We start from the raw sequence: 23,496 nt of genomic DNA on the forward strand, positions 1-23,496 counted from the left end.
AAAAATACCTAATATTATTCATAAGCAGAATGCAATTCACAGTAAGTAAAAGTAAAGCTGTGTTTCAAACCACCATAAGTAAAATAAACCTCCCTGGGCCTAAGTAAAGTAACCAGCACAAGTAAAATAAACCTCCTAATGAATCTTGCAGAACTGGCACTGCAGTTCCGAGTTTTAACATCAGATCCATTTGTTTACCTTTTTTTGCCAGTTCAACATCATTTTTCATGGGCCAAGACAGATATTTTAGTTTGTTTTCTTTCTGGAGCACGCTAGCTCTCTCTGTTTCCCTGCAGTAATGTTGGCTAAATTGAACAGATGGGTTGAGATCACGAAGTCCTCGAACTCCTAGCAGTTTTGTGAAACAGGCAGTTGGATATAGGACAATGAGAGAAATTAGTGACCGTTGTGAAGCAAAGGCTTGCCCGTGTACCCCAGATGTGAGAGCACACTGGGGTGTGAGCTGTTCTGAGTGCTCCCAGCGCGGGGCTAGCTTTGCTCAGAATGTGCATCTTACTGTGCATGCAGTCACCTCCTTGCGAGAGGCAAAGCCACAAGAAACCAGCCTTCATGGACTCCACTGCATGTGGGACTACTTGGTCTTTTAAGGAGGGAGACTATCCCTTTACTTCTCCCACGCTTTCCTAATACGTGTAGTATTTTTAGGTTTCCAGCTTTCCCCTGCTCTAAACCAAGAGCATCTTCACTCTTGTTTCCCATGTTCTGCAGGAGGAAAATGGAGCCCAAGACAGAGTGATGTGACCAGGGCTATCTGGGAGACGTAACATCGTGCTGGCCTGTGCAGCTGAGCTGGGAGGTTAGAGCCCAGCCACTCACCTTTTCTGTCCTGTGGGTAGAGTCACTAGTGAATGTGGTTTAAATGCACAGAGCAGTTAACTAAAGGTCCGGACCTTCTCAGATAGCTCTTGAAAATGCAAGAAGAGGCATTAGGCATAAAGCTGTGCCGTCTTAAAAATTAACCACATTAGAAACCATGTCTCTGGCTGATTTAATGCATAGGAATGATTATCCTTGAAGAAAACGAACACAGATGCACAATGCTTTGAAGAGAGAGGACAAACTGCATGGTAGCAGTTGTGACAGGGCCCAGCTTCCCCTACTGACTTTGCCCTTTCCATTCATGAAAATGGACAGTGGTGGTGAAGTGAGACTCTGGATTTTACACAGACTTCTTCCACGCTTGGGCTTCCTGCTCACAGTGAGCTCGGGGTCATCTCCTGTGTGGAGGGCCAGTGGAAGGCACGTGGAAGAACAGAGAAGCTTTCAAGAAGTATTTGAGTATTAGGAAAGCATTTCATTTGGCCTCGGCCAGGTCCTCAGCACAGCGGTCAGTGTCACTTCTTACTCATGAATTGTCTACGAGGTCCAGAATTGTTTAACAGAAGTGGAACAGATGGAGCAATGAGGTTTAGTTGGTTTCCTGCACTGGGAACACAGGGAGGTTTCCATCACAAGGTATTACTTAGCAACTTCCAGTGAAACTCTTGAGTGTTACGCTTTTGTTACTGTGAGGGACAAACAGCTTATGAGGAAAAGATCCTTTTCCCCTTCCTGATAATGTTTTCAACAACTGTGGTGGATTGTGTAGACAGGTGGCTTCCAGCCAGTGGCCTGCAGACCTCCATGTGGCCTGCAAACCTCCATAGACTCAGCAAGTGGTTCTTGATAGGTGGCAAAAGGTAACTGAGAAAGTTAGATGTCATGTCATAGGATTCTTAGCCTTTCATGCACTCAAAAAAGTGTGATGACTGTCTTATTACTTGAATTAGTTATGAGAAGTTTCAAGAATTTTGGGGTCTTTTTAATGGCATTTAGAAAGAGAACATAAGATCCATCATGAGAAAAAGTGCCAGAGCATATTTGATGTAAGCTCAGATGACAACATAGTCACCTTAAAAAAGCACTACTGCCCCAGGTTTTCTGCTGGCTGTTTTTACAACTAATTCCTGAAGTTTATTATTTTTAATGGGGTTTGGTTGGGGGTAAGGTAGTACTTTTTTCTGTCTTCTTGTCCAGTTTGTTTTACTTTTTCCCTTTGATAACCGTTCTTTACTATTTTGGTGCAAGATGAAGAGAAAATATTTTAAAGAGTAGAAGACATCATTATAAAACTACAGAAATTAGGTTAGTTATTGTAGCTGAAACTACTTTGATCTATTCTCTCTTCTCTGCATTGTTCGCTTCAAGATGCTCTTGCTGCTGTCACTATTACACTGTTGCAATATTACAGTAGAATATAATAATACCATCTTCTTATTTGGTGGCATAAAGATGAATGACAGAAGAATATTTGGTTTTTATGATTATGCCTACATCAGCAAGTAGTGTGGTTCAACTGGAGAGTGTCTGTATAGTCAAAAACTTGGTGCTGGGATCCTGAGGTTCACATCAGGCATATATCAGGGTTGCTTTTACTTCTGAGCAGTCTGGTGCCACTAACTGCCCACTCTGGAGAACATGATGCTTTTAGTTTAGTTCCTCCCAAGAAGGTTTCAGTTCACGTGCTCCAGGACCACCCCACAGTGCAACCAACAGCCCAGGCAGGATGGATTATCTGGAGACTTGCTTCATGCCTGATCTGAACAACAGTAGTAAGGTAGCTGTGCCCTATAGGGACCTTGTGGGATGAAGGGATGGAAAGGCAGGTGTATTTCAGTCATCTGATCTTGTAGTTGTACCAGTTACTAAAACACATTTCATAATTTTTCTTTCTTAATGTTCTTTCTTCCCTTTTCTTCGTAGTTAGTACTGAAAGGGGAAGGTTGGTGTGAGTAGGCCTCAGAGAAGGAAGGCTGTTTTGAGAAGTTAGAAAGGAGGAATCTTCTACCGAAAGAAGGATTGTATCTTCTTTAAGGAGCTTATACAATGCCAAGTGCACATTAGATGCTTAACCAGTAATGACCCATGTCTAGCAGTTGTGCTTGACTTGCTGACATGAGCATGCACCAGTGGAGACAGTGCTCACGCCCTTAAATTAAAGAGGGTGGTCAGATACTGCATGGAACTGAGGCTGTTGGTCATCGTAAGACGCTGGCTGGGCATCCTTTATTTAAAGGTATGTAGGTTCTTTTTGGTGTGTGTCCTGAAGACAGAGAAGGAACATATGGTATAGTGAGATGTAATGTCATATTATTGCTAGCATGACTTGGAAAAATATATGATGTTACCTTAGAGAGTAGGTGTGAGAGCCAGTCTGGCAGATGTGACAGTCCTGCTTTCTGGATCTGACAGTTGGCAGCCCAGAGAGCCTACTACCAAACCTGGTATTTGCTGAAATGCTCATGTTGTGATTTGTGCTGAAGAAAAGGAAGTAGAGATGACAGAAGCAGTAGTACGATGTTTTTTTTAAAAAAGTAAAGTCTGGAGAAGTAGACTTACACAAAAGCTTTGTCTTTCTGAGTGTCCTGTCTCTTCTTGATTGAAAGAGTAGATTAAAAGGCTGGTTGGCTTTTGTAGCCAACCAACTCACTGAATCCAGCAGAGGACGGCATTTCTACCTCTGCCTGGAAGATTATAGTTGCTGCCCAGGCTGCTGGCATAGTTCTGCTGATCTCAAAAAGTAAGACCAAACTACAGTGGTGCCGAGCTGGTTATGGCTTAGGCAAATTTCTGTTCTAAAAATGGCTTATGGTCAGGCCTCCAAAGTTTCCTGCAACAAAGGTCACCACAGGTTTCTGCTGAAGTGTCCTGTACTCTGTGGCACTGGAGATAGGTAATTGTATAAGAACTATTGTTTGTTCAATCTTTCTATATAGCAGCAAACAACTACATCTCAAAATCCAACCTCATATAGCTAGAAGGTAGGTGAGCTAAGTAAATAAAGCAGAAGGTAATAGGAAAAAAAATACCAGACTCATCTGTCCCAAAGAACATGAAATTTCTTTTTTTCTAGAGCCCTTCATTTGAAGAACCCAGAATGTATCTGGACATTGCAAACCATGCCACACTTCATTTTCTCAACATCTGTTTCTAAACTATGCGTGCTCTTCAGCAGAGACACACACTCACCTGCTGCTTTTCATGTGGAACACGCTGAAGTTTTACAAAAGGACGTTACCGTCCAGACCAGCTTGGCTGGTGAGAGGGTGGGTGGACGGTACTGGCACTCTTGGTTTCTAGAAGCTGGGAGCCAAGGCGGGTTGCACCTGGGTGAACGCAGGCAGTCGTATGGCAGGGTGACCTGCCACGGGACAAGGCCACTGACTTGTGGCGCAGTCCGTCTCTCCCAGGCCTTCATGCTATGCTGGGATGCGGGGGTAAGGAGGTGCTTAAGAGGGTGCCAGGGAGAGCCTGAGGTCGGTGGCTGTTGAGGCTGGGGTGATTATGAGTTGCGAAGACCTAACACCCGTCTGGGTAAGTGGGAGAGCGAGGCTCTGTGTCACCTTTTAACGATAAACAGGCTGTATCAAGGCATGTAGGCAGTGAGTGTGGGCCCGTAGTCCTCGCTCAGAAACCACGCGGTGAAGTCACTCCGGGCTGTTGAGAAAAGAGGGGCGTTCATGGTGTTTGTGCTTGCGAGCAGAAGGCAAGAAAAAGAGTACATACCAAGTGGGAACATGTGCCTGACCCTGCCAGATCCTAGGCAGAGGCAAGGGAGGGCGGCAGGCCCGTTCCTGTGAGATTTGGGGAGGAGGGTTCCCATCCCTGTGCGCAGAGAGCCCGGTGCTGCCATTTCTCCATCTTTCGTAGCTAGTCCCAAAATGAGGTAGTATTTTAGCAATCCACTTTGCTTTGATCTGGCCTTGGCTCTGTCCTGTCACGCGTGATAGTACCACGGTGTTTTTTTCCCAGCCCACCCCAGAACCGCTTGCCCTGGGGATGACAAGGGAGGCTGGCAGCCCTGTCTGTGGTGGACAAGCCTGCCCAAATCCAGAAATACCAGCCAAGTCTTTCTCTGTAGTTTGTCAGGGGTTTCATTTCTTTACTTGATTCTTTGTTTCCACTGCTGTGGTTTTTCATTGGTTTTGATCAGAGTCAACTCATGCTAACATAGCAAATGCACAAGTTGACTAGAATAGAAAATCAGCTCCATCCGTTCAGCTCCATCAGCCTTTTGAGAGAGGCACCGCTGTGAAATGAAGGAAGGCTGGGGGAAAAGAGGGGTCCCACTGGTGGCATTTTATCAGGCTGCTACGCTCGTGATATTTGAGATTTTCTTAAGGTCCCAGGCTGCCAAAGCAAGGGGTATTGTCTGTCTTGGCCTTTGATGGAAAGCAAAGTATTTCAGCCTTCTGAGAGCAGACCGGCGCAGGACCTGTTGCATTCTGGCGGCTCTGAAGCCAGAAGGCAGAGAAAAAGACCTCGTGATTTTTGTGCAGTCTCATAGCTTTTGAAGGAAGTACCACGGTTTGGGGCGAGGTGTGCTGATCGACCATCATTTAATTCTTGGGCGTTAGCAGTACAGCGTGCCACAGGTGTGATATGCTGCTGTTTTCAGGGAACCCTGGCTGAATGGGGCTTCTTCGCAGCTGGCAGGGTTAATGCTGTGTATATGGGAGGAGGAAGGGAGATTTGTACTTCAGAGTGTGCCTTCATTTGGCTCTGCTGGGGGCTAGAGAATCCAAACACCGCCTCGTTTATTGCACCAGGAAGAATGAAAGAGCTGACAGAATACTCCTTTAATTTGTTTGAAGCTGTATTCATTTCTCCAGAAGGGGGAGAGTGGAGTAGTTGAATGCTGGGAGCAACATGCCTAATTCAGGACTGTCCTTTCCTCCCTGACTCAACAGGCACTATGGAGAAAAATGAAGACATTTAGAAAGGGGCTGTCAAATCTAATCACATGTTTTTTTGCAAAGTCCAGCATTATCTGACTGTTGAGTGAGGCTTTGTACATGCGACTGAATAGTTCTGTATTAAGAGTTCACAGTTGGTTTTGATACCATTCAGGTTACTAAGCAAATATCATAAATGCACAGAGGTGTAAGCCATGAGTGGACAGTGACTACAGGAAGAGCATATGTGTGTATGGCAGGCCTGCTGCTCCTTTCTGATCATGAAATTTGGTTCACGGTATCAGGGGGGGAAGGCAGAACAAGTTTGAAGTATTTTTGTTACACTGAATTTTTAGTGTTTTGTTGTTGTTGTTTTGTTTTGAAGAAAACCAGAAAATTCCCTCCATCACAGTTAAATCTCTTTTCATTTGACAAACCCTGATTTGCTGCTCCTGTTTCTGTAAGGATCAGATGGGTAATGGAAGCTGTACAGCAAATTAATGTATGCTACTCGAGATAGTAAAATGCAGAGCTACAATAGGCCTTTTTTCAGCAGCTGTGAAGCTGTTGTGTGACTACAGTGAATCCATTCAGTCTCCCCCACACTTGCTAGGAGCACCCAGGAGAAGAGAGTCGTACTAGTGAAATGACTATCCAGCAAAACAGTTTCACAGGGACAGGCTGATGACTCACTCCTCATTTTGGTTTACAGGGTCTTTTTCTGTGGAAATGAAGTTTCGGCCTCACATCAGTTAAGAGATCTTTAACTTTGTCCATGTTACCACAATGTCCATGAAATCAGCATGGGTGTTGTGTTCCTCGCATCAGCCTTCTGAGATGAGGGAATACTGTTATCGTTGCTGTGGAGGAGGGGGAAACTGAGGCACAGGAAAATTGGGGTTAAATGACAATGTGAATTAGGAGCCAAACTCTCATACTTTAGTTGTGCTGTAGAAACTCAAGTGTCATTCAGAGCTATTTCAGCCTTTCAGGAAGTGTCACATAGCATTTGCCTATAGGTCATGCAAAAAGCCTGGAGGATAGCTGGGAGTCTGTCCCTCAAACAACATTATTTGTCTCTTTAAACAGAGCATTAAAAATGTAAGTATGTACGTGAGAACAGGAGGATTTTATGCTGATTTTGATCTTAAAATATAATCCCCGGCTACCTTGTATTTGAGTCAGGGAAAAAAATGAGAGGCAGAACCTAGTTGATTCAGCGGGGTGACAGTCCGTGAAATAATCCCTTTAACGCTTTTTCTTAAATTAAGAATGGTTTCTAGGTGGCATGAGTCATGGACAGAGTGTCCTCATTTCACTTTGAACTTCCAGCCTTCTCTGGATTTGTGTCACAGCTTTAGAGGGCTTTATCCTTTTCCTGCGAGTCTGTAGGCTTGGCTGTTGCAACCTTTACTCACGTTGAGTGAGAGCAGGCTCCTTGAAGCAAGCAAGCAACACCATGTGAGCAAGAACAAGCACGGTAGAGTTGTGGGGCAGGGTGATTTAAATGGAGTATTTTGGATTTGTTTGTATTCTAAGCAGCTTCAGGGTGTGATCATGTAGGTGCAGCCTCTGTGCAGATGCCAAGGGAAGCCCACCTTCCCGCTTATTTGTGTGTTGGTGGTCTTTGAGTTTTGGGTTGTTTTCTCTGGGGGTGTGTGGGGGAAAAAACTGCGATGTAGAATGCTGTACTTATTGAATTTCTGACCACTTTTGGAAAAGTTGTATTTTCTGAAGTACGTACAGCCACAGAAGGCTGTGGATAATGTCTCCGTTTCTTAATTAAAAGCAATGGAAAATATTATTCAGAGCTGTCTGTCTGTCCTAGCTGAGGAAGAAAACCAAAGTGGTCTGGCTTACATGCATGCAAGGTCAAATCCTGCTCTTTGCTGTGTTGTGAAAGTTTGTTGGCTTCAATGGGCACAGTCACAGGTGTAGCCCTGGGAACAGTTTGTCTTTCAGGCTTTTTAGAGTGCAAGAATGAATATGGTTGTTGGTCCTAAAAGTTGTTTGTAGAGAAATAACTGGGATGCCTGTAATCCAGAGGGGCCATGCAAATGCAAGACGGCGCTCTCAGAGGGAAAGTGAACTCTGCACTGGCTGGCAGCATTTGCTTCTTGTAGTCAGGGGATTTTCCTGCTGACAGAGCCTGGTTTGGAGGCTTACATACCCAGCCGGCTCCTGGCCTGCCTTGCTGCAGGTATGGGAGACGGAGGAGGGTGAAATGGGGGGCGGTGAGAAAGTGTTCTGGTAGCAGTATTTGCTGAAAATTCAAAACCTTTCAGACCTTTTTTGGTGATGGTGGAGAATGTCAGAATTGATTGTATTAGAGACCTGCCAGTTTCTCTTACTCATTTGCTTCGTTGCTCCTCCTCCCTTCCTTCCTCTCTTGTCAGCCGGGCTGGGTGTTCTAGTGCTAATGCTGCGTTGCTTCTCCAGCACGGCTACTACGTCCCCCACACCGCTACTACAGAAATACTACCGTAACTCAGTGAAGATTTAGGGAGTTGGCCATATACATATTATTAGGGGTAATAACAGTGGTAGTAAGAATAATAATAAAACCGATGACTGCTCTCCGGGGTAACAGTTTGATAGCTTACACAATGATTTTTCTTCTGTTTCGTATCTCTCGGCTTTCTTCCCTTTTCACCTTCATAAATCTGTGAGGTCTGGTATATACTGGATTGTACTTTAAAGGAGTGTTTTGTAGTGTACTATCTTGCAGATTTTAAAAATAACATGTTTTTGAGTGGTTTAAAATAGCGGTTTTTTGGTGTGGGGTTTTTTTTTTGTTTTTGTTTTTTTTAAAGTACAGCCCACAGAAGAGCATTCATGCTGCTTCTGCTGGGGGGAGTTATCACACTTGCTTTAGATAATGAAATATACATTGGAGAAAGGTCAGGGATTTCCCCTGAGCCACCCACCAATTGCTTGAAATGACATTTTCATTCTGAGTGTTTCTTGTTTTGTTTTTGTTGAAGATCCTGGAGCACAGGGAAAGAGTTCTAATGCAAAACATCAGAAAAAAAAGGCTGCAACATCTCCTGTGAGAGAGGGGAAAAAAGGAGATTTACAATTACATCTTGAAACACTCATTTGAGGTAAGTGATTGGAGGGTCTTGTCATAAGTTACAGTTAGTTTGTAATTAAATTAATCATTATTTACCTCAGAGTGTCGTGATATTTCTATCGAAGGCAATAAAAGCAGATGGGAGAGGGAGGGAGAGAACTTTAATGGCAAACCCAGAAACAGCAGTAAAATATGTAATGCACTTATATTTTTGAAAATGGGCCCCATGAGTTTCAATCCTACAAACAGGCAATCATGTTAACATATATAAGGGTTAAACCCTGTTTAAATCAATGAGGCTATTCTCCCTGAGAGACAGGCATGTGCCTAAATATTTCGAAGTTTGGGATCTATATCATATGGGAATTCTGCAGAAGAAAGCTATTGAAGAACATACAACACACTGCCAGAAAAATGCATATACAATTCTTTTACTGTTGGTGATAATGTCATGAGTAATCTGATTTTACAGCGTTCTTAAGTGATATTTTTGTATTAAATACATAGTTCTCATTTTTATGTTTAAACACGTCGTTGAAATACTAAACTTCTTAGCTGAGCCTGTAAATTCTACACCAGCTTTAATAATACGTCTGCCTTAATTGCTTCATCAGTGTGTCTTTGAACAAGTTGAGTTAAATGTGTAAAGAAAATAATGTCCCCTTTCATAACTAGAGTTGCTTGGATATTTGAACAGCAGCTGAACTAAGAGTTCCCTGACTGAGGCTGAATTGTGTTGTCCTGAGTTAATAATTTTTTTTAATAAAGGCAATTGTGAGTCGCAGGGAAAAGCTCACCTTTTCCCTCCAGTCTTCATTTTTTTTGTTTTCATTTCTCATCAGAAAAGAATAACCTCTGAGTCTTTTTTGTCTAGTAAAGAGAAAATGTTACAAGTTATTTACTCTGTTCTGCCCCACAAGTGTGCTGAAGGAGACAAAATCACTGTAAGAAACCTGCAGAATCAAAAAGACCCACATAACATGGAAGAAGCAGGGGATATAATCCCATGAATGTGCAGAATATCAAAACCCTGTGGCTGGTGGCATTTGCAGACATTTGTTGCTTACCAGGTTTCAGAAGAGAGCAGAGCATAGCCGGCCCTTGTGCTTGCTCTGTATTTGCTTTGTAGGAATAGAGCTATTAAGTTTCTTTTGAAATCAACAGGCTCGCTGCAGGGAGCTAAATATTTCCTTTCTGGTCAGTGGACAAGAGCCATTGATTGGGAAATTGTAATAGTCCCATAGGCATTTTTACTGATTTATCCAAAAAGTTCAAAACTTTTGCGAATCAGTGTAGCCAACTCCTTTTTACATGCAGGTCTTGCACTAGGGACTATGACCCCAAACAGGAATACAAGACTCTTTCAGTAGGAGTCTGAGGTGATTTTTGTAATGGTGAAATGAGGTATTAATGCAAATCTGTTTGAAACCGCTGCTGTACGACCTTTAGGGTCTCCGGTTCTTACCCTTCCTTCTCTCCCCCCATCCCTGTGGCTCAGATGGGGAAATGCCTTGCTTTCTGGAGCGAGCCCTGTTTCAGGGGTAGGGTGACAGTCATGGCCAAACTGGTGAGAGAGGGAGAAGTGCACCGCAGTGACGCATGTGTGATTGCTCTCAGCCCATCTTAGCTTTCTCTGTGTCCCACTCTCCTGGTGGCAAGCATTCCTCCTCAGCTCTGCAGAGCATAAATCAAAATACTTTCATTCCTGTCTGTTCTTAAACTGATGTTAGACCAGGATAATGTGCATGATTTTCCTTTCACAGCTGCCTTCTTGTTGCTCTCTGAGGAAGAGCACATTGAAGTTCAGGGGGAGGTATCTTCGTAGCATCTGTGTGACCTTTATAATCATTTGATCAGCTCTCTGTTGCAGTCACAAAATCGTATAACCTTTTTTAGTTTTCTTTGTATTGGAGAGTGCAGGAGCTCATTGGCAGAGTATTAAAGAAAGGGAAGTTCTTTGGTGGCAAAATACGCATTTTAAGATCTATTAAATTGTACTGCTACTCCTGCCCCTTCTTGATTATTTTTTCAGCACGTGAAGAAATAATGCCCCCTTTTGTGTGCCCAGAGAAAGTCCTGTGGTGTGTGCCAGGGAGTTACGTGGGCGCTGAGCTGAGCAGGCAGAGGGGACCGACTTTCTCCTGCCTTGTATTTTTCACTGGGAGTGAATACAGGGGACTGAGCCTGCCCAGATTAAACACATGCCTGTTTTGTTTTGCCTTTCTCTGCTCTTGTTTCAGCTGTCAGTATGCCATGTTCAGATGGCAGTGATCAGTCACAAATTGTCCCCTGTCCATGCTCCTCAGCTCTCCTAAACCATTAGTTTCGTGGAGCTCTTCAACAAAGATGGCACCAGTTCTATTCCCCCCCCCGTCTCTAGCTAATGGAAAAAGAAGTTGTTTGTTTGTTTGTGTTTTCTCCTCAAGTCAGCTGCGTTAGTTCCCAAAGCAACTTGTGTTAAGTGGAAATGAGGCTTTGATAGTATGTGTGCTTGCTGGAGACTTGCTTAGATTTTTTTATTTTTTTCCCCCCGTATATGGATCTTTTCAATGGGGCGCCTCTATTGTGAATCAGAAAGAAAGTGCATGGGCTGCCAGGCACATAATGGAATTGTTCATTTGTTTCTGTAAGTGTGTGTGAGCCTTTGTAAAGAGGAGGCGGTGAGGACAGAGAATGGAAACCTTCACTGCGGGAAGCCGGGAGAGTGCAGTGGCACAGCCCAGGGCACCGTTGTGGTGGGATGTGACCATGCCTGTGCCGCTGCCGACATGCCCATTCTGCTCAGTCATGGTGGGCATTACCTGCGACTCGCACCGCTTAGCACGTCCCGTGAAAATGGGTGAAGCTTACACAGCCGTTGACTATGCTGGCTGTAAACCACGTAAGGCAAAACATTTGAAAGCTGTAATATTTCCAACACTTTCGTTAAACCATGTGCATTGGCTTTCAAAAGAGTGATGTAAATATGAACCATGCCAATAGCGTGCTTCCTCACTGTGAGGCTATTTATTATAAAGGACGTATGGTATAAGTCATTTGTAATATGGAGTAGATAAGAGCTTGAACTAAAGCCTTGGATCCAAGCCCACCAGCAGCTTTGCAAAAGGCAGGATCCAGATCTGAAGTCAGTGGTTCATGCAGTTTCTAGCAGAGTGGTTTTAACTTACTCCATAAAATGGGAGTAGCCAGAAGTTTTAAATTAAGGTTTTTAAACAAGGTCTTGCCTTTTTCTCACCCACCATTCCCATCTACCTTAGAAGGTTATTGTGAAAGCACACCACCTATTTTCTCCAAGCTGCTGTGGCCAGGACACACCAACTTAGGGAGTGGAGAGGGGTTTCTCTGGTGATTAGTTATACAGCCATATACTCTTTTTCCAGAGGGGTTTTTCTTCTGAGGAGTTAGACCTCCCTTCTGGATGGAGTTCTTTGGAGTCATGGTGGAGGCTTTGGAGGTAGGACCTTGAAGTTTCAGAGACACCAAGAAACAGTTGATCAGCCTGGCATGGAGCAAACCAGGCCACAGTGGCTGGACTCCCCACCTCCAAAAAAGCACTCTCTTCTGATACTGTAGCTGAATTAGACATGAAAAATGATTGTAGACAAGAAATTCATAAAGCCTAAACTTTTCTTTCCTTGCTAGATATGGGGCTCTATTCTTTCCCTTATCCTTTGCCCTTGGACACAACATTTTTAGGACTTTTCAGTCTCTAGCTGTGCATTTACTAGAGAGGCATCTGGTTATGTGTTACTTTACACAGGCATCTGGTTATGTGTTACTTTACACATCTGTTACATACGTCAAGAGAGTCAAATCCATAGAGACTTTAACGTGGATTTGCAGCATTCCCTATGGGACTTTGAATCCATAAGCCAATGAATGGCTTATGAGAATACAAAAATGCAGTATTTCAATCTACTGCATATATTACTGCAGTTTATTGCATATATATGCTACAGTCCCCTTTGTGTTTAGCAGAGAAAAGCTGGTATGGGAAAGATGAGAAGTGCTGGTGAACTGGGAAGTATTTAGGTATAGCAGTTAATTTGTTCCCTCCTAAAAACATCATCTTTCTGGTTGGCAGTATGAAAACCAGTTTTCCTGATGATTAGAACATCTCTAAAAGATACTGCCCAAACAGTGTTTGTGTATTTCAAGCTTAATTTCAGAGTTGTATCTTCCATTTGAACAGCGTTTCCTTCTCCACTAACCTTGCTGTTCAGGGTTCTGCATTTCTTTTCCTCTGGTTGCTAGTTCTGCAAATGCATGAAGTTTGGAGAAAACATACGGCTCCTTAGCTCGTGTTTTTTCATGATCCATACAGAAACCAAATGTGATAGATGTTATTTCTACAAGTGATGAGCTAGGACTCCTGATTTGTGTGCAGCGCATGCCAGTGAGCAGACAGACGTAATTGTAACTTTTTGGGTTTTTCTGTTTGCCCTGGTGAGACTGTGCTCTGTGCTGGTGGTCTTTGGGTAGAGCTGTTGAGAAGAATATCACTAATAAACTCACGTGCATGTCGTCTCCTGTTTTGCTGATACGTAGCGGAGCAACTGCTCACCATCTAAGGGAGGCGAGTGATAGCCATCGTAACGGCAGCATGTGTCAACCAGTGCTTGGGAGCCTCTTGCTAGCCCGCTGTTAATACCTGTTGGCAGAGTGTCAGAGGGGACTGGGTAACACAGGGGGTTAGCACAGGGGAGCTGGGGTAACACAGGGGTTAGCACAGGGGAGCTGGAGTGGGGAAGATTTTATTTTATCTGAGACACTGTGAAAATGCAAATTCGGCAGAAGGCGCACTGCAGCAAGGGTCCGAACACAGAGCAAGCAGCGTGCTCGGCAAGCTGGAGCCCACGTGGGAGCCCTTTGCTGCCGAGCAGCGGTCCTTCATGCCCTGGTGGAGTGGAGCCGTGGGTGCGAGAAGAAGCCATCCCAAGGGCTCGCCGACCCTGCGGGGCCTCCTCACCCTCTGCAACAGGGAGTCCTTCGGCAGCTGGCTGCCCTCTCATCCCCTGGCTCTCTGCGACGTGGTTGCTGTGGGCAGGCTGCTGCAGCTGCTTTGTTTGAAATGATAATATTGTATGCTGTTACTGTGGAATACTGCAGTATTTTTTGTAATTATGGGCTGCATGCCAGTAATGCACAATAACATTTTGCTCTTCCTGCGCTGTTGCTACTGTAGGCATTCGTTCCAATTTGGGCTGCATTTGCAGTACGTGGTATTTTTTTTTTTTCTAGTCTCTGCTCATTATGTATTGTGGATATTTTTGGATTATTCATTTCTACCCACGTCTGTCCGTACAAATCTATCTCAGAAAGTACTTCAGAGAGTGGTAGTCTACGTTGAACAAGCAATTGTTGTGGCTTTCAGAGAATTACGTTCTTGTGAAAGTATGAGGCAAGAATGAGATGAAAATGAAGATGGAAATTGCTTTGTGAGTTTAAAAACAGCTATGGTTTTAAAAATGTTTGAGGCAGATATGAGGCTAAGCCTTTCTTTGACTGATGGTAAGCATATTTAGTGCTGAAGTCCTGCTCTACACCAAGCTGTAGGTGGCTGAAACCTCTGTGATGGCAGAGTCTGGAAGGCACTTACTATTGTCAGAGCCTGTAATGATTCTCTGCAGTTTTGGTTTTAACCATTAATTTTTTTTTTTTATTTTATTTCCAGAGGAAAGTAATCATAACTTGGAAGATGGTCAGTAGCGTTCATGCCAACGATTGTTTATTAACGTTGTCATGGTCTGGAGATGAAATTTTTGTGAAAGGGAAATTAAAGTCCTAGACATTAGAGTTCACAGCTAGTCAGCCTGCACGCAGTTTGTTTCTGGAAGGTAGAGGTTGCGTCCAAAAGGAAACGAAGGAGGCATAACACAAAGGAGACAATTAATTTGTTTTCTGGTAAATTTGGAATAAAATACAGTGTGTTATACAAAAAGGATTGCACTTTTCTCGCATGTAATTTAGTGTCCTTTTACTGTGCTGACTCACCAAACTACTTCAGTTTCAGTCTGCATTTGGTTTAAATTACCTCAGAGGCCTGCATTTGTACGCTGCTCTGTAAAGTACTTCTCATCTGCAATCCAGATATTTTTTTTTTTTCAGCATTTCAACTGACTTGCCTTTTTTCATTTTCCAGGTCTCTGTTTTACTAACATTTGAAACCAATCAACCAATCACTCCATGTGCCTGCTTGGGCTCTGTGATAGGCAAAAGCCATGCTGCAGCAACAGATAGAAAAAGGAGTGAATCACTGCTTTCTGCCTTTCCATTCCATTACCTAAACCACTACGCATAAACATTGCTTTATGTATGATATAGCAGCATGATTATCTCACTGCATTGACAGAACAGTGCTGGAAGTGAATTCTTCTATTACATCTTTAATGAGCTACAATTAAAAATAGTGTGTTGGCGTGCCAGTGTAGATATGTTATTCTCAGAATTTTATTGAAGCCATTTCGACTGTTAGGCTTAGTTGACATCATGTTGTTCTGAAAACCTTAAGAATTAAACAGCAGAAAAATCTGCTTTGCTAGGTGAAAGTTAACTGGACAGTAAAACCTGTTGACTAAAAAGATTCACGTCTATACTGAGTGCAAAAGCCTGCTTTTTGTCTTTGAGAGTGTTTTTTTTACTATATAGTAAAACAATCCCAAACCACAAAGCAGCAGGTTTCTACAGAGCTCCAGATAGGTCCCAGGTCTCTTGACACCTGTGGCAGCAAGCCTTGAGTCATAGATAACACAAAGCTGTGAAGCCTAATACTCTCAGTATTCAAAAGCACACCTACGTAGGAGTTTAATTTCAAGTGCCTCTTTTAGCTCTGGGGTTTTTTTTCCCCCCAAACTAACAAAATTTAAGAGTCATTCTTAGAATTTTGCAGAGAAGAATTTTCTCAGCATTTGTGGCTTTGTGAAGGATTGACATCACTTAGAGATCAGAAAATAGCGCTGTCAATTTTAGCTTGATGGCATTCCATTCTCTGCTCCAAAAACCTGATGAATAACAATGAATGAGTCAAAGTTTTCTTGGAATTTTCTTTATTTCTTTTTTTTTTTTCTTTCCTCCCTCCCCTTGTGCAATTCCATTGCCATTTTTAGCATGGAGGGCAGTTCTCCAAAGAATGTCTGTGTGCTTGAACTGTGATTTCTTGAAAATTCAGAACAAAATCGAGTTGTGTCAGACAACAAAAATCGTTGTATGTTTCTATGAATTTTGGTAACATTAAGTGAGCTTTATTGAAGCATCCACACTAAAAGGCAGGAGGTGTTTGTTAGAGAGGTGTTGCATCTCCGCTTCAGCAGTATGGAGATCTCCCTATCATGCTGCTTCGTTATGTTGTGATGAGTTTTTCCTTAATTATTTTTTGTGTTTTATCAGCTGTACTCAGGGAAGTTGCCTGACAAAACAAATTATCAGTGGGTTTGGGAGAATTGGACCAGCTTGAAGTACTTGTTGAACCACAGCATCCTTCTGTCTTTGCCTCTGTTTTCTGTGTGAAAAACAAAGATTATGTCTCTTACGTATTTTAGCAGGATGTTGAGTGTAGAAATACTAAAGACAGAGAATTGTGCGGGTACTACTGTTACCTAAATGATGTGGTATACTTAAGATAGGCAGTGTTGCCAGCTGTTCTTGGCAAAATCCCTGGGGTTACGATGAGTGAAATTTTTAACTGTTGAGTATTGGTTGTTTTTTTTTTTTTAAATTGCAGAAGTGGCCTGTGTCAGGCATATTCTGACATGTCAGAATGAATATATGAAGTATGAAGCTGCTGAAAAGAAATGTGAGGGGGAAACAAGTTAAAGTGATCGTAAAGGGAGGATCTGTACATTTTTCTTCTGCAATAGATAGCTTGTATTTTATTTAAAATTGGCAAAAAAAAAAGAGAAAAGGAAAAAGTGCAAGTGTCCCCTTAAGAGCTGCTGTGTCAAATTTGAAGAATGATTTGAATTCAGTCATTAAAGTGTGAAGTGGAGGGATTTTAGTTCTGCTTTAAATTATGCATCTCAAATTAACCTTAGCTGCAGAGTCTCTGCTGACGCCCCCGTAATGACACATTATTGGTACTAATGGCTTCTTTGTGACTTGAGATACAAACAGACATCCTAGACAGAAACATTTCGGCTTTCAACTAAATAAGACGCATGGCATGCATTTCCACCTTGGGTTTCTGGTGACAAAGCCCTGCTGTACTGGTGGCTGGTGCTCATGAGCTCTTCTTTCCAGCTTCCATGCACTGCTCCTTGCCCTGGCAGGTGAGGGCAGCTGAGTGGAAACCTGCTTCGCAAGCTTGGAAGAGCAGGATATAAATAAATTTGAGTGAGCATGGAGCCCAGCCAGAAGCTGAGCATTGTAGGGAACCAGGACAAAGATTGAGATGTGGGCAGCGGAGGGGAGGAGGAACTTCCAGCAGATGATAATCTCGGGAGGAAAAGGACCCAAAATTGTGAGGGAAATGGAGAAGAGATGCCAGGACTTAAGAAGGAAATTGATAAATAAGGGAGGGGTGAGATTAATAAATAATATAAGCAGTAGTGGTTTATTAACCCTTTGTGTGCACTACTGACCTGAAAAGGGGCCGTATTTTTGGAGTTCTGTGCACTTAGGTCTTCCTTCTGAAGCTCACCATCGCTGTTCGAAAAACTCCACCTCTACCCAGAATTTCACTCATGGTTTTTGCAGCTTTCTCTGTGCTACTGGTGTCTCTCCTGGGATGAGAGGTATAGTTACTAACAACGTAGATACTGGGTGGGCAGCCTGAACATGTCTGTGAATGAGTGAGAATGGCATAGCCTGGGGAGCTATGTACAGAAGATGCACAGGTTTATGTGTTGATGAAAAAGGAGTGGCTTGGCAAGCCAGGCCCAGAATTTAGACCCTGGCTTCTGTTCCAAAAGATATTCCCTAGCTCATTGTTTTATCATCATTTTCTCAGTGGGATGTCAAGATGTGGGATATTGGCTGCCTCCCCTTTCAAGCTGCAGCTCTGGGAATTTGCTTTTTGTCTATGGCAGGAGTGATGGAGAGGTGCTTCTGTCCCATGGTTGTGTTGTGTGGTCTGTTACAGGCTGTGCAACATTGCGTGACTTTCTGTATGAGTCTGCTCTCAGCAGAGAGTGCTGGAGAGTAAGCAATCTTGTGGTATTCTGGATCCAAAGCAGGATAGCATTTGAGTATGTAGGATCAAACACAAAAAAGTATTCAGATGCCTCGTGGTATTCCTCAAAGGAACCACGTTCCTGAACTGGGACCCAAGACAGTAAAAAAAAAAAAAAAAATTAAAAAAATGTAGATATGCTATACATCACACTTACTAATGTATTAAAGATATTTGTATGAATAATTAAAACACCATTTAGGATTGCCACAGTGATAGAACAGAATGTGTTTTGTCATTTTTCTTTTCTGTTCCTTTTTGTTGATTGATGCACTTATTGATTTCTTCCATTAATTTAGAGTAGGTATCCTCAACAGTATTGCAAATTAGCAAGGCTCTGCTTTATGTTAATAAGCTGTTGAGCGTGCTAATGGATTGAAAATAAGTCAGAATTCAATAATAAGGGTCTGAAAAATTGAGGCCTAGAACACATATCTAATATTTTGCATCAAATAGGTTTGTAAAATATTAGAGCCTTTGTTTGTCCTAATTGTTAATTCAAAAAAACTTATTTGATATTCATTATGACTAGCCTAATAGCACATCAGAAAAAATGGAAAATAAAGGCAACAAGTTACCTCAGATTTTCCATTGTATTTGTAGTTAACCTTAAGCTGGTTGGATTCAGTGCGAATATGTTGGGTGAATTGGAAGGCAGAACTTCACTGTTAAAAGAGACAGCAGTCCTTCTGAAACCATGCATGAAAAAAATAATAAACTTCTGAAACTGAGGTCTGAAAAACACAGACAGGTGTGATCCAAGAGACCTAAAGTAGGAATTGTATTAAATTTCACATGCGTGTGCACACAAAATCTTTTCATAGCTCAGATTTCTTCTGATTTATGTCTTTTGATTTTTCCTTATTATTTACATTTAGTTCATTAACCTGTTTTCTCATATTTTTTCCTACCTTCAGAAATACCTGGTTTAAGAATATGCTAGAATGTATGTTAAATATGAAAACTTAACAGTTGTTAGATCGTTGTTATGATCCTTTTTCAGAGCCATATCTCTCTGTTTTCCAGCTACAATGGACAATTTGTCGTAACACTTGAATTAGTATCATATGTTTTGTTTGGTACTATTGTTTTAGCCAATCTTGGAATATGTGTTTTCATATGTATTTTTGGGCCCAGTTTTAGATGCAATAGTATGATGACTGGTACTGAATGATACTTTATCTATTGGGTTGTGTTATCTTCTGAGCGTTTGTGACATGTCATGTCTGATAGTATGCACTGACCTCCTCCTTGTGCGTTTTGCTGTGTACTCTGAGTTTATTTGTCCTTGTACACATTATTAACATCACGGGAATTGTAATTGTTGACAAAAAGAACATAAAATATAGTGGGTGCTCGGGATGCATTTATTTTTTGTCTTTTACTGTTTTTTTAGTGTTTTTTCTTTTCCATTGATGAACAATGGGAGGGGAGCAGTGCTGTCAATCAAGGCCTCTGCTCATCTTCATGAGCCTTGTGCTAATAGCAATACATACTGACTTCTTACCTAGCATTTTCCCAAGGCTTTGCAAACAGGAGTTCATCCCCTGTAGTGTCTAGCAGCTCTCCTGCACGTGTGCCATCCCAAACCAACATTTTGTTTGGGGCAGGAGTTGGCCCCATGCATTGCTTGTGCTGTTGGCTGCCTCTGTTGGGAGGCAAGAGTTGTACTGTCAGAGGCATGTGCTTCTGCCTACCAGCTGCCAGTGATGTCCAGACTTTACTGGGGAGAAAGACTTGGTGTGCCTATAGACGCAGCCACTCATTAGTCTAGGTTTTAGCCCTGCTTCTAGGGAATGGTTACTGCTCTGGGCTTAATTTGAGGTGCCTTGCTCAGTTGCCGTAATACAAAGTGAGCTATAGAAACTGCCTGCTGCGCAAGGGGATGTAGAATAGTTGTCTCAATGTGGAAAGTGCTGTTTGAAATTGTTCCACTTACTGTTGTTACATGTAACACCTACAATGACTATAAATGAAGGATATTAGAGGGGAAAAAATAATATTATTTCAGTTAGTTTACTTTGTGCATATTTGACAGCCCTCTGTGTATAGTTAGTTACATAATTTCCTGGGATAGTCAGATTTCTCTTTATTTGTGGGGCTCTTTCTCTCAGCAATAGGGAAAGAAAGTAAATTAAGGATCAGAAAACATGGCTGTTAAAGCGAGGAAAAATTGTCGGTAAGCTGAAGAAGAGATCTAGGTACATGGAACTCCTTTTGACTCATCTTCCGAAAGCAACTCAGTTCCGGAATAACAGTGCCCTTTTGGGCTACATTTCAAGAAGGTATGATTGTACTCAGATAGGAACTATAAGGATCGATAGCAAGCCCAACACATCCTTTCTTTTCATGACAGGTTCGCTAATTACCACCTGAGCAATAATAGCGCGCTGGTCAGCATAAACACCAGAAGTAGTAATCATGGATTTTTGTCTCCATTGTAGCATGTGTTTGGGGTTACGCTGGTGTTGTGGTGGGTTTGCACCCGTAGTTCATGGAAGGAGAGATGTTTTTCCCTGTTTGCCTTCCCTTCTCTCTTGCCTTTACGCTTCCACCTTGAATTGGGGCTGGGCTATTTGGTGTCTTTCCAAGGACAGAGCAGGGCAGGGAGAGCATGCCTAGCCAAAAAAGATAAGAGAATAGGTCATTTCAAGACACCAGTGTTTCATGAGGTGTGCGTTTTGCTGCGTATCCTGCTTAGGAACTAGTAGGGAGCAAGATTTTCCCAGGGTGTGTGTCAGGCGACCTTATGCGTTGGGGCTGCGGTGGAGCTGAGCACAGGGTTTCTTTTCCTCGAGGGAAGGCCCCGTGCTTTTGCTGTGTTTTGGCAGCCTGACATGGCAGCAAGTCGGTAACCTGTGTGCGTGTTGGTTTTCTTTTTTTTTTTTTTTTTCATCTGCCTCCCTCAGTTAACTGAAGCTCTGTGACTTTTTAACCCGCTGTCCGTAGGCCGTTATTTTACAAGCTCATCAAGGTGGCCGGGATGGCGATGGCAGCAGTCCTGGCCCCCCTCCGTGGGTACTCATTAGATGGGTTCCTTGTGTTGACATAAGCATTGTGCAGTTGTGCTCTGAGCCAGGTCTGGGAAAGGAACCAAGTCAAAAATAATCCCAAAAAAAAAAAAAAAAAAGTATGTTTTCAGCAGGATCTGTTCCCGGATCTAGCTCACCATCGCTCTTGCACCAGCCTGGAAACTGTGAGGGTTTGTTCTAGTGCAGGGGGAGGTGAGGATGAGCAGCCAGGGCGAGGTGGTCGGGGTGCTGCTGCTGGCGGCAGGGACCCTACCTGCTCATGTAGCGTTGGCCCATGGAAATGGGGCTCTCCAGAGCATGCTGCCTGTCTTTCCTTGAGTCTGTCGGCCCAGCTGCACTTCCAGTAACTTCCGAAGCTGTGAGGCGGTTTTGGCCAAATTTGCCTGAGAGGCAGGGTTTGAAGGTGTGAAGACCCTCTGAGCTCAGCAGTACGTGGTGGCTGGTAGGCAGACCCAAATCAACTCTCCCCAGTGATAAAGTTGATAGCAGGGGCTCAACTGCTGACCTTGTCAGGCCTCCTCTTGAGGCACCATCCTGCTGTCCCAGTTTGGGTTGAATTTTGCTCATTTGGGGGGGGTAGGGGCAGGAACAGGTCACCTCCTGGGTCCCGACTGTGGTGAGGGACTGCACTTCCATTTGTGGGGTGGGGAGTTTTTTTGTTTTTCTGTGTTGTTTGTATGTTGGGTTTTTTTAATTCCCTCTAGGGATCAAAATTTGTGGAAGCTGGGAAAGTTGGGAGGAGAGACTCCCTTCAGTTTTTATTTGGGTGGCCAACTATTTAACCCTGAAGTCAAACAGGTCTTTCTAGCCCCACCTCTGCATAGCTTCCCTTGAACACCTGGTGACATCTTTGTGCCTTGTTGGGTCCAGCTTCCATCTCCACAGGACTTTGCTGCTCTTTGGCCCCTGTGCCTGGGTTTCACCTGCCGAGCCTGCCCCGCTGCACGGGCAGCCCTGCTCTGCACCACTGCTGAGGAACTAATATGAAGACACGCATTGTGGTTTCCTGCTGTTTTGCTTTGTAACTAGTTCACTGGTAAATATAGCTTGTGTGTGGTTATAAATTCATTCTCTCATTACGGGTAGTTGTTGTGCAATAATTATGTAGAAATTATGACTGAGGATTGTTGTGGATGGTTTTTTTTGTTTTTGTTTTGTTTTGTTTCTTTATGTATTTTTGTGCTTGACGTGCCCTGCGGTGGGAAGGGTAGGCTTTGGTATCTGCCCTAACTGAGAGCAGGGCCACAAGCAGGTGTTGGGATTCGGTGTGGGAACAGGCACGGTCTCACAGGCTGCTGGCTTTTATGTGGCTTGCTTTGCATGGCTACATGGGTGCTGCAAGGCAAATCGGGGCCTGTGCTATTCAGACACCTTTTTATTCTTGCTTTACTCTGTGGGCAGGCACGCCGTCTCTCCTTGCAGATTTGGTACTGTACGCCTGTTTCTTCTGAAATAAACCCCTGCCGTCTCTTTGGAGGTGTCGTGATACGCTTCCTGAAGCCATTGTATCTCTGGCTGCTTCCACTCCTGCTCTCCGGGCAGGGTCCTCCGGGTCCTGCTGCCTGGACGAGGCAGAAGTGCTCAGGCCCTGCTCCCTGGAGGTCTTCCCTTCACTTGGGATCCCTCCTGCCGTCCCTCCCTCTGTTTGGATGTGGAATTAAAATAAGGATGGGCTTCTTGTTGTCCGTCCGTCCCCGGCCCCCCGCCCCCATTCCTTTATTTTAAATTCCAGTCAAGCAGATCCAGAACAACACTGCTTGTCCCTGCTGAGTTCTCATTTTCGTCCCATCCCTCCTTTAATTTTACATTATCCCCTGCACTCTGTTTGCAGGCCATATGTGTCCTTTGAACTACGAAGCTGTGCCAAAAGGAAGCCTTCCTCTCCTCCCCTCCTCCCATCGTGGAGCCGCTCTTAGGTAACTGCAATTAGTGTACAACGTCTAGCAAACGCAGAAGTGAAGTTTGTGGGTGAGTGTCTGCAAATTTCCTGAGAGCTTCAGAAATGCTTGCGCTTGGTCTTTGCTTTTGCTCTTTAAACCTGCAGCAGTTCCTCGAGTCCAAAACAGCTGCTCCTGCTCTGGGAAGTGTTCATAACCCGAATTTGCCTACCGCACCCCTGGCGAGGCGTGGGGACTGCTGGAGTGGCTGGCAGGGCTCCACGGCTCTGGCGGGGCTTCTGCGCCGAGGAAGGTGGAGCTGCCCGTCACTGTGTTACAGCACTGGGCAGAAGCAAGATGGGGGAACAAGCGGCTTCCCAAGCACGCTGTAGTAGGATGAACCCTTTAGCTCCCTTCCCAGGGAGAGGGGACACAGGCTGACAAGAGCGGGAAAGGTGAATCTCGTCCTGTTAAACGAAAAGTGGGGGAATTGCTTCTCGTCATTCACAAGCGGCAGAGAAGAGGGGTGTGCTGCTGCGCAGGGAGCTAGTGTCAGCTGCCTGCTCAGCCAGAGGGATCGCTCTTATCTTGGGCTTCAGTTTTCAAGAGGGGT

At 43.7% G+C, this 23,496-nt stretch overlaps 1 protein-coding gene across 14 annotated transcripts in view; it reads left to right on the forward strand.

Annotated features, from left to right (window-relative positions):
- The window catches only part of ATXN1 (ataxin 1), a 229,353-nt gene that overhangs the window by 53,586 nt on the left and 152,271 nt on the right, over positions 1–23,496 (forward strand). For 11 of the 14 annotated variants that reach the window (XM_049824135.1, XM_049824145.1, XM_049824139.1 and 8 more), the window contains one exon: positions 8,720–8,839. The gene's annotated coding sequence lies outside the window, so the exon portion shown is untranslated. The other 3 variants (XM_049824137.1, XM_049824147.1, XM_049824150.1) reach the window with 3 other exon arrangements.

The sequence above is a fragment of the Accipiter gentilis genome, chromosome 20, assembly GCF_929443795.1.
Source record: "Accipiter gentilis chromosome 20, bAccGen1.1, whole genome shotgun sequence".
In the NCBI taxonomy this organism is placed as follows: Eukaryota; Metazoa; Chordata; class Aves; order Accipitriformes; family Accipitridae; genus Astur; species Astur gentilis.